Genomic DNA, 11719 nt, shown 5'->3' with positions numbered 1-11719 from the left:
TTCGGTGGCAAATCTGGCGAGGACGTGGACGCCTGGCTCACACACTACAAACGGGTGAGCAAATACTACCAGTGGGACGCGGCGACCCAGCTGACCAATGTAGTATTTTTCTTAACGGACACAGCACTCATGTGGTATGAGAACCACGAAGATGCCCTCACGTCATGGGATCGCTTCGTTTCCGAAATAAAAGCGTGCTTCGGAGACTCCGTAGCTAGGAGAAAGCAGGCCGAACAAATGTTATTGCAGAGAGCTCAGATCCTAGGAGAGACGTGCACGACCTATGTCGAGGCAATCTTGAAGCGCTGCAAGATTGTCAACCCTTCTATGTCAGAGGAAGACAAAGTTGGGCACCTATTGAAGGGCATTGCCGAGGACGTGCATCAGTTCCTCATCAGCAAAGACAGCCTTGCTACAGTAACCGACGTCATAAGCCACTGTCGCACATTCGAGACCCTGAAGATGCGACGTATCACCCCCAAGTTCGGTTGCCCAGCGAATGTAACCACCGTTGCAAGTGTTGACGAATACACGCCGCTTGATCTCGCGTCGACAATATGCCAGATCATTCGAGAAGAGCTCACTCGACACGCTCGCCCGACGCCGTACGAAGCTACACCCGCACAGCCTCCTTCTCACCCTCCCGTGTCAATCGCCGCAGCAAGTACTGAGGACTGCAACTGCAGGCCACCCTCACCACCGAGGTCAAAGCGCAATAACTACCCGCTGCTGAGGTACGAAGACCGCTTCAGTTACCCCCGTCAGCCAGCCAACACCTATCACAACCCGAAGGAAGATGTACCTGTACCACCACCACGTCAGCGCAATGCCTTCCAGGAGTACAATGTATACCGCCAAGCCCCTGTGTGCTACCGTTGCGGTATCGCCAGGCATACAGCTCGGTTCTGTCGTCGATAGAGAGAGCCGACATCCCGATATCATTCCCCATCAGAGTTTCCGCCAGTGGGCACTGGTCACAACAACGGTCATTGGCCCACCTATTCCAGGAGTACCTCGCGTCAGGGAAATCACCGTGGCAGTTCTCCCACTTCTGACCGGAGTTTGACGCCTCCATCTGGCCGACTGCATCGTTCCCCTTCGGCGGGACGACGCCTGTCATCACCGCCGCCACCGGGAAACTAGCCAGCGCGAACGATGGAGGTGAGGTATACGGATTTGCCTCAGATGCCTCCGCCAGTTACAATGTCCAAGAGCAAGATACGTGTGGAAATAGATGACTTTTGTACAAGTGCTTTGGTGGACACTGGTGCTACGATATCAGTTATGACTCTTTCTTTCAAAAGCCGCATTGGCCGCAAAGTTGTTTTCTTGGGGCGAATCAACAAGGTTTCGTGGTGTTGCTGGGCAAGTACTTCATCCTGTCGGAGTTTGTGCCGTTAATGTCTTATTGGCAGGAAAGGTGTTCCCAACAGAGTTACAAGTGCTGCAACGTTGTACCCACGATGTCATTCTCGGTCTTGACTTTCTCCAAGGATGGGCGCTTTCGTCGACTGTGGAAGCGGTGAACTTTCCGTGAGTGGTGACAGTGTTCCTGCCCTCGTCGATGATGTGCCGCAGGCCGCGAAGGACGCTCTGATTGTTTCCGATGAGCTGACAGTGCCGCCATGGTCAATGAGGTCAGTTGCGGTGTTCGCCCCAGATTCTGCTACATCTTTTGACGCCATCGTTGAACCTGCCATCGTTCAATGTGCTAAGACAGGCATACTTGTCCATCGTTGTTTGGTATCCGTTGATGAAGGAGCAACATTTCTGTGGGCACTGAACTGTTCGCAAATGTCGGTTGTGCTCCCTCGAGGAATGAAGCTTGGTGTCTTCGATGATTCCACTGAAGGTTCTGTAGGAGTCGTTAACAACGATGCAAGCGAGAAACGTACAGTCTCTGGCAAGCGCAGTTGCTCTAACGAGTCACAGATTCTAGGCATGAGTAGCGCCACTTTGCGGTCACACGAGCAGCAGACGTTACGTGATCTCTTGAGGCGACATGCTTCTGTGTTTGACTTTTGCCAAGAGGAGAAGCCACTACCTTTACTATGTTCTCGCGCTCACCATAGGATTGACACCAGCACTGCCCATCTGATCTGACAAAAGCCTTACCGAGTGTCGTCATCAGAACGAAAATTGGTTGTGTTTTTTTATTCTTGAATCTTTGCTGTTCGCCAAGTTAGGGGTCAGCAGCTCAGTCAAGCTGTTTTTTGATCCTCGGATTTTGCAGCTTTTACTGCGGGCCCCTGTCATCATGTACACAATGATGATGAAAAAACGTATTATTATTATTATTATAAAAGTTATTGCTGACCAGGTTCAGGAAATGCTGAAGAAGGGTGTCATTGAAGAGTCGTGTAGCCCGTGGGCAGCACCGGTCATCTTGGTTAAGAAGAAAAATAGTGCCTGGCGGTTCTGCGTTGATTACAGAAGACTCAACGCCGTGACCAAGAAAGATGTATATCCGCAGCCTAGGATTGACGATGTTATTGACTGCTTATGTTCGGCTTCGTACTTTTCTTCAATAGACCTACAATCAGGATATTGGCAGATACCTATGCACCCTTCAGACAAGGAGAAGACTGCATTCGTGACGCCTGATGGGCTGTACCAATTCAATGTAATGCCATTTGGGCTTTGCAACGCCCCCGCCACTTTTGAAAGGTTTATGGACTCTGTCCTTTATGGTCTTGAATGGGGGGTGTGCTTATGCTACTTGGATGACGTCGTCATTTTTGGGCGTACCTTCGAAGAGCACAACGTCCATTTAAGCTTTGTTTTAGATTGTCTCGGAAAGGCTGGCTTAATTTTGAACTCTAAGAAGGGCCAGTTTTGTGAATGACAAGCTTCGCTCCTCGGTCACCTAGTTGACAAAGATGGTGTTAGGCCGGATCCCCGTAAAATCGAAGCAGTCGGCACATTCAAACCCCCCCCATACACTGAAGGAACTTCGCAGCTTCTTGGGCCTATGTTCCTACTTTCGCCACTTTGTGCCCGATTCGCGGACGTAGTACACCCACTGACGAGCTTGTTCCGAAAAGACAGCCCATTCAAATGGACACCTCATTGTGATGCCACATTTTCTGAACTGAAACTTCTACTGACATCTGAGCCTATTCTCCGTCATTTCGATCCTTCTGCTCCTACAGAAGTGCACAGAAACGCAAGTGGAATTAGCATCGGAGGTGTGCTTGTTCAGCGCCATGATAATGCAGAGCATGTTATTGCTTATACGAGTCGATCTCTAAACAAGGCTGAAATGAATTATACGGTGACAGAGCAAGAATGTTTAGCGGCTGTATTCGCCATTCAGAAGTTTTGATGTTACCTCTACGGTCGTCCATTCACGATTGTGACAGACCATCATTCATTATGTTGGCTTGTTACCCTCCGAGACCCTTCTGGCTGCCTTGTTTGACGGGCTTTACGCCTTCAAAAATTTAACTTCAGCATTTCGTACAGAAGTGGACGACGTCATTCGGACGATGATTGCCTTTCTCGCCTGCCTATGACCACGACGAAGGACACGACGAAGGACATCTGTTTTGGTGCGGTCTCTAACACGTTTCCTGACGCCAATATCTTCAAACAAGAACAATTGAATAATTTATTTTTAGACCCATTGTTCGTTGACGCTCGGAATTTCAAAGGCAGTGGTCGTTTTCGCATTTTAGATGGACTGTTGTGCAAAACGAATTACTCAGCAACCGGCGCAAGTTATTTACTGGTTGTACCTCAAAGTCTTCGATGGTACGTTCTCCGTACTATGCAGGATGATCCAACGTCAGGACACCTTGGGTTCATTCGCACCCTGCATCGCATGCAGCAGCATTTTTACTGGCCTCGACTGCGAAATTTTACGAAACAATACGTCTCGAGCTGCGAGAACTGACAGCGTCACAAACGACCTACCAGTCCAACACACGGCCTTCTTCACCCCGTAGAACCGCCTACTACGCCTTTCGAGCAAATGGGCATCGACCTATTCGGCCCGTCTCCGCGATCTTTGAACAACAACCGCTGGATAATAGTGTGCGTCTACCACCTTACCAGATACGCCGAAACCGCTGCGATACCATCTTTTACAGCTGATGGTCTCGCTGCCTTTTTGTTACGCTTCGTTGTTCTTCGCGATGGTGCACCTCATGTAATCATCAGTGACCATGGTCGCCAATTCATCGCGGATGCTGTGGAAGAATTGCTTCACCTCCGCACTTCACAGTTCAGACATTCGACACCATACCATCCCCAGACGAATGGTCTTGTAGAACGCACCAATCGAACTCTTACTAACATGCTCCCTATGCACGTCGCATTCAATCACGAAAGCTGGGATGAGATCTTACCATTTATTACTAACGCATACAGTACAGCAAAGCACTAGACCATGGACTTCACGCCCTTCTACCTGCTCTACGCTCCATAACCACCCAGCTCCCTTGATACGATCCTCCCATTTAAGCTCCATACCAATGAGTCCGTGGCTGAAACATTGTGCCGGGCTGAAGAAGCCCGCCAAATTGCTCGCTTGCGCACACTGGCATCACAAGATCGCTCCAAGCAACGGTACGATCAGCGCCATGATGCCATTTCATTCCGTAAAGGTGAATTCGTGTGATTGGGGACCCCCCAACGAAAACCTGGTTTATGTCAGAAGTTTTTATCTCAGTACACAGGCACCTACGTCATTGTAGATCGCTTGACTGACTTGACATACGTTGTGGCACGCTTGACGACACCTTCTCGTCAGTCAAATCGAACGCAGTTGGTGCACGTGGCTCGCTTCAAGAAGTTTCATCCCTCCATTGACATAAACTCACCCAGCGGGCTTCGTCTGTGAACCGGGGATTGCTACGGTGTGAGCCGGGCTTTAGTATGTGCCGGGTAGGTAGAAGAGGAAAACGACGTTGTCTGGTGCGGCCTGAGGACTCCATCTTTACCGCAACTGCCGAACTTCATCCTCACCCTGCAAATAAATCCGCCTAACCTTTTATTCAACCGTAACAATGTATATATATATATATATATATATATATATATATATATATATATTTTCTTACAATACGTCCTTCTCGTGAGAAAGCCCAACGAATGTAAAAATTTAATCCAACATTAGTGTTCTTCGGATGTCCCATAGACATCTGCTTAGGACGTGGACATTCGCACTTTAACCGGATGTCCATGGGAGTTTTATTGCCCATATTGTTAATGTCTTACAGTAGAAACAACGTACTGTGAAAGTTACGGTAATTAAAACCATCCGATAATGAAGCCAAAGAAGGTGTAGGAAGCGTACATTGTTCTCTTTTAAGTGCAATGACATTATTGCAATGTAGATGTGGAGAAAGCCCCGCTGCGGTGGTTTAGTGGCAATGGTACTCGGCTGCTGACCCGCAGGCCACGGGATCAAATCGCGGCTGCGGCGGCTGCATTTTGTTGGAGGCTAAAATGCTCTGGGCCCGTGTGCTGAGATTTAGGTGCATGGTAAGAAACACCGGGTAGTCGAAACTTTTGGACCCCCTCAATTACGGCATCTCTCATAATATTATGGTGATAATGGGACGTTAAACTCCACAACTTTTTATTAATATTATTAGATATAAAGAAAGAAAAGAGGATGTGAAGTAAACTTGCCGCTCTCACGCACACAAACCTGCCGTTTTACTTGCCGCTATCAGGAACCTAATTCAGACCGGTCAGCGACAAGTTGTCTTTTCGTTCGCTTCACGTTTTTCGAATCCCCGTGAGAATTGTTACTATGCACTTGAACAGTACACTTAAAGTTACCTCTACCTCCATCAGCCTAAATATCTACTGGTATTTGATATGCTTTTGCTCAACAAAAAAGCAAGGCCTGGATAGTTTTCTTCCTTTATTTATGGTAGTATTGATTGTAAGTACCATACCAGCAATTATGATGTGTAATAAGCGTGGAAGCAGGCAAGTGAACGTCAAACGATAAGTACAGCACCACCCTTATGCGTGGAAGGAAACAAGAACTCGAGCCCCGCCGTGGTGGTCTAGTGGTTAAAATGCGCGGCTCCAGACGTTTGCTGCTGACAAATTCTGGTCGCGGAATTGAATACAGGCTGCTGCAGCTGCATTTTAGATGGAGGCAAAAAAGGTAACGACTAGTCTATGCAACAATAAAAATAAGGAAATGTTGTAGGCCCATGGGCTGTAATTTGGGTGCTGCTAAAACATTCCCAGGTGATCGAAATGTTGGAAGCCCTCCAATACAACGTTTATCATAATCGCATGGTGGTTTTGAGACGTTGTGCCTCACATATAATCGGGACAAGAGCTCGATTTCTAGCACCCAGTAGCCTTTGTCGTGAAGCCACACCTATTTATTACATATTCTACGTGTATTTTTCAAGATTGAGGCGTGACTATCTTGTATATAGCTGTGCTACTTTCTTCATAACGAGCCCTGCCACTCAATGAAGTTTTTTTTAGTCAAAATACGAGGCATGCAGGTTTGGTGAACTTATCTCTAGGGACAAATTGAAATTTTTAATGCAGAGAAAGTTGCGAGAAGTGTCGAAGTCTTAAGGCGTGTTATGGGCGACAAGGCAAGACTTGTTCCATGGCCACCATTACCTATACGATTACACCTAAAAAGTCAATAATCGTGGTGTATAAGGTATCAGATTACTTCCTTTGCGTTTAGTGGAAGGTTAACTTTGTTGACGGCGATAAATTGTTGTAGCGTTTGCTGAAAAAAAGTCCGAGCTTTGCTGAGAAGGTGGAGCCATGAACGCAATAGCAAAAAATGTGAAGGTCGCGCGATGAACGGCAGGAAGATTGAAACGTGCCCCGCGTTTCTCAGGCACATATGACACACGAAACGTACTCATAGCTACAGATGAAGGCGAAAAATCGTCTCAGTTGTTACTTCGCTCTGTGTGGAATGCGCGCCCTTTTTGCAAAGGGAGACTGTGCAAGGAGTGTGGTGTCCTTTGTGCGTCCGGTAACTGCAACATAATCGTTCCGGTGAAAGCCCAAGACATATGGTTGTCCCCGCCGCGATATAAGCGTACGCACGCGTCAGCAAACACCGCCCTTTCCTCTCCGCTTGGCAAAGTACACGTAGGAGAGCACGCGCCGCTGCGTCGTGACGATCCGGCGACGCTAGATGTATTGTATATGCTATCTTTATGTAGCAGAGTTGCGCCAAATATAGAACTTGCCACTCGCGCCCGCAGTGGCCAAGCGCGCTCACATCCCATTGAGTGCGGAATTACTTCTTCGTTGGTGTTGTGATTATGTCCTGTCCGTGCTTAGTGAACCTCAGTTTTAGTGGTGTCTGTCAAGCGCTTATTAAGAACTTTTTTCTTGGGGGGGACCTTCATTTTGGGAAGGGCACCACCTTGAAATCATCAGTTCTCGTTCTCTCTGCCATAGCGAAAAAAAATTGATGGAAGATCCACGAGGTGAATGATGATGAGATTGGGTGAAGCTCCTGGAAATAATACCATGAAATTTTCTTCCCTTAATTCGCCTGGCGATATGCGCGCTTCCTCGCCGCTTCCCATTGTCGAACGTTTTCAAGATCTGCTTCGCGACGTTGACGTGCTGCCTCGGCCTTTCGTTCCCGTACGGAAGGATCTTGCCGATGCTGACGTGCCGCTGCAGTTTCTTGTTCACGTACGGCGGGATCTTGCCGACGCTGCCTTGTTGATGTTGCTTCTTGTTCCCGTACAGCAGGATCTTGCCGACGCCGACGTACCGCTGCAGCTTCTTGTTCACGTATGGCGGGATCTTGCCGACGCTGCCTTGCTGATGTGGCTTCTTGTTCCCGTACAGCAGGATCTTGCCGACGCTGCCTTGCTGATGTGGCCTCTCGTTAACGTACGGAAGGATCTTGCCGACGCTGACGTGCCGCTGCAGCTTCTTGTTCGCGTACGGTGAGATCTTGCCGACGCTGCATTGCTGATGTGGCTTCTTGTTCCCGTACAGCAGGATCTTGGCGGTGACGTCGCGCGGCTTCTCGGCGTGCTTCTCCCTCGCGTGCTTTCACTTCAGGGTCCTGTCTGCGAGCGCGCGCCGCCACTGCCCTGCGCGCCCACCTTTCGGCCTTCTTATCCATACGAGCACACACCGGCGGCAACGAGCATCGGCAACTACAAACCTGTATCAAATGGTTTTGATTATAAATTCATTGCTTTAGAAAACACCTGGCGTCTTTTGTTAAACAGCTGACGTCTTCTTTGTGTTCTGCTTTAGAAAGACGTGGTGTCTTTTCGTTTTCCTTTTAGAAAACATCTGGCATCTTTCGTTGGTTCATTTCATCAATCAATGGCGTTTTGAACAAAAATTTTTTATTGTTTAATCACGCACAGGAGAAATATCACCGCGCACTACCTTGGAGGTAAGCAATAGCTGCTATTGGGAATGAGAGACAGCAGAAGTCGGATTTTAACATGCCAATGGTTGCTAATGGAGAATTAGGAACAGAATAATTGGGATTTTAGTTAACGTGCATGCTTTTAATTTTTTTATTGTTCTACAACGCACAGGAGAAATCTCCCACCGGCACAACCTTGGAGGTTAAAGCGTAAGACTGGTTACACACTACGACTACTTCTACGACTACGAGGGACGAACGTGTGCCGCTATAAGAAGCTTTGCCCCTAAAAATTGCCGGGGTGTGTGTGTCTGTGCGGGGGGGGGGGGCACGTGCTTGGTGGGCCACCCACTTGCTATAGCAAAGCGCCTGTGTGGCGTAGCGACGTGACTCCGCGCAGCGTAGTTGCCACGATGAAAGAATGCCACAAGTACGAAGAGATACGCCGAAAATTTTTGTTTGATTACGTCATTTGTAAAATACACAAAGATAGCTCTATATATTTTTTATCCACTTCCTTGCTTAAGTGCGTAAAACGGTGGTAAACTACGGAAACTAGTGATTTGCAAAAATTAGGTTGTCGCAAATGGTGTACACGATTCTCGACTAATGAAATCATTGCTTCCTTGTTTGGTATTGAAAACGAAGCTACCTTCCTATGGTGACTACAATCGAAGAAGCTATAGCATCATGCATATTTAAAACCAATATTTACTTCTGTTAGCCTTCTTTTCTTTGAAACGAAAGTCACTGTGCCAGCGACGGCTTATGGACGAGCGAGAAAACGCACAGAGCCGCTGAGCTGCGTCGGGTCCTACATTCAGAGAGGGTGGCTTTTCTGCATGACATGAACATTTTAGCGGGCAAGATGGTGGACCTATGCGTAACTATGCTACCTAGAGGTAGCATATACAGTAACTCTAGGCGATGCACGCTCATTGTGCCATCTCGCTAGTTTCTCCGAGATGGCAATCGCCAGTTGTAAGTGGTTTATATAAATAGCTTGCCGTTTCAACGCCGAAAGAGGTGGTTTTTTGTGGCTCAGTAGCTAGGACCTCGCACTCACAAGTAAGGCTTCCGACATTGGATTTCACACACAAGAGTCTTTTTCTCGATTAATTTTATTTCCTGTGTTTTCATATATACAGATAAGTACACATATACGGTGAATGACGTCGATGCCGGCGGCAAAATTCAGGTGAGAGTGTTCATATAATTATCACAACAAAAAAACCACTAAACAGGAATCCAGAACAACGCCGCGAAATCAATAAGGGTCATGTGGTTATGCAAGATAGATTTGAAATTTGTTTTCTTTTTGGCTTTCCTTTGAAACACCAATAAAACGTGCCTGTACCTAATTGTCCGGCAGGTTAAGACATACCAAGGTACACTTTGACAATTCAACAAATTAGCGAATAACAAGACGTACACATTTCATTTATTGAGATATTCACAGCTTTTTGTGGGGCTTCTCTGTTTCTACTACACCATTGCGGTTTCGTTATATGTTTGGCGTCACAGAAAAGTTTATAATCGACAGTGCGGATCGAGCAGTGCTGATAAAGGATTGCGGATAACATATGCGGTTGTTTATTACTGCCTTGCTTCTCATGAGATAGACATATACCTCATCAATTCCACCAGTGGTTTGAAAAGTGCTTCACTGCTGCCGCTGGCCAGATTTGCAACTTTTATGTATGACTGCAGAAATAAGACAGCTGGGATAATTCTCTCCTTGAGGAATGACAGGTTTTGTTTACCGGGCAAAAGAAATTAAAAGCACAAGCTTAACAGCATGTGAACAACAGCTCAGTAGCTTAGTTTCCAAACTGGAAAGAGCGTGGCAGAAAGAAACCAGAAATTACGCCATTACTGTCTCGTATATCAGCGCTCTAACTGATGAGGTTTGAACTCGGCAAGTCCTACCGCTATATGATGCTGGGTAATGGTTAGCGCTTGGTAAAAAAATTAGCGACGTAATTAGACGCCCGAAGCTGGCAAAATTGAACACACTATGGAATTAGTCCCGAAAAAGTTTTAATGATTTATCACGCTTAAGAAAAAAAAAGAATGATTACAGTGTGCTTGCACTTTGTTTGCAACGGTTGCAGATACTCATGCACCACAGGTATGAACAAAATATGACTAACTTTTCATATATGGGTGTAAAGTTTATGAAATGAAATGAAAAATAGTTAAGCTTTTCAACTTTGACGTTTTATTATGACGTATACGAAAGAATGATCTTAACACGATTACACTGCTATTAAAATATGATCTTTCTTGAAATGAAAATCTGTGTAATGATCAACAATCTGTTATGTGACAGCTGAAGTTTTGTTTAATCCCCCAAAAGGATTTGCATCTATACGTGGCGAGCGAAGCTACGCGTTCTACAGTTTGCACGCACGACAAACTTTGAGCTGGCCTAATGTTCGTTCCGTAAATAGTTTGTTGTTGTCAATTCGAATACTGTGACCTAACTTGAATAGTAAACGCAAACACACACGAACATGCAGGCACCTGCTCTCTCAAACACACACAACACGTACTCATCATCATCATCATCATCAGCCTGGCTACGTCCACTGCAGGACAAAGGCCTCTCCCATGTTCCGCCAGTTAACCCGGTCCTGTGCTTGCTGCTGCCAATTCATACCCGCAAACTTCCTAATTTCATCTGCCCACCTAACCTTCTGTTTTCCCCTAACCCGCTTTCCGTCTCTGGGAATCCAGTTAGTTACTCTTAATGACCAGCGGTTATCCTGTCTACGCGCTACATGCCCGGCCCATGTCAATTTCCTCTTCTTTATTTCAACTATGATATCCTTAACCCCCATTTGTCCCCTAATCCACTCTGCTCTTTTCTTGTCTCTTAATGTTACGCCTACCATTTTTCTTTCCATTGCTCGATGCGTCGTCCTCAATTTAAGCTGAACCCTCTTTGTGAGTGTCCAGGTTTCTGCTCCGTAGCTAAGTACCGGCAAGATACAGCTGTTATATACGTTCCTCTTGAGGGATAGTGGCAATCTACCTGTCATAATTTGAGAGTGCTTGCCGAATGTGCTCCACCCCATTCTTATTCTTCTAGTTACTTCAATCTCGTGGTTAGGCTCTGTGGTTATTACCTGCCCTCAGTAGACATAGTCCTTTACAACTTCAAGTGCACCATTACCTATCTCGAAGCGCTGTTCCTTTCCGAGGTTGTTGTACATTACTTTTGTTTTCTGCAGATTAATTTTAAGACCCACCTTTCTGCTCTCCTTGTGTAACTCCGTAATCATGAGTTGCAATTCGTCCCCTGAGTTACTCAGCAATGCAATGTCATCGGCGAAGCGCGGGTTACTAAGGTATTCTCCATTA

Source organism: Rhipicephalus microplus, chromosome 9 (genome assembly GCF_043290135.1).
Source record: "Rhipicephalus microplus isolate Deutch F79 chromosome 9, USDA_Rmic, whole genome shotgun sequence".
NCBI classification, from domain to species: domain Eukaryota; kingdom Metazoa; phylum Arthropoda; class Arachnida; order Ixodida; family Ixodidae; genus Rhipicephalus; species Rhipicephalus microplus.
This window is presented reverse-complemented; position numbering follows the sequence as displayed.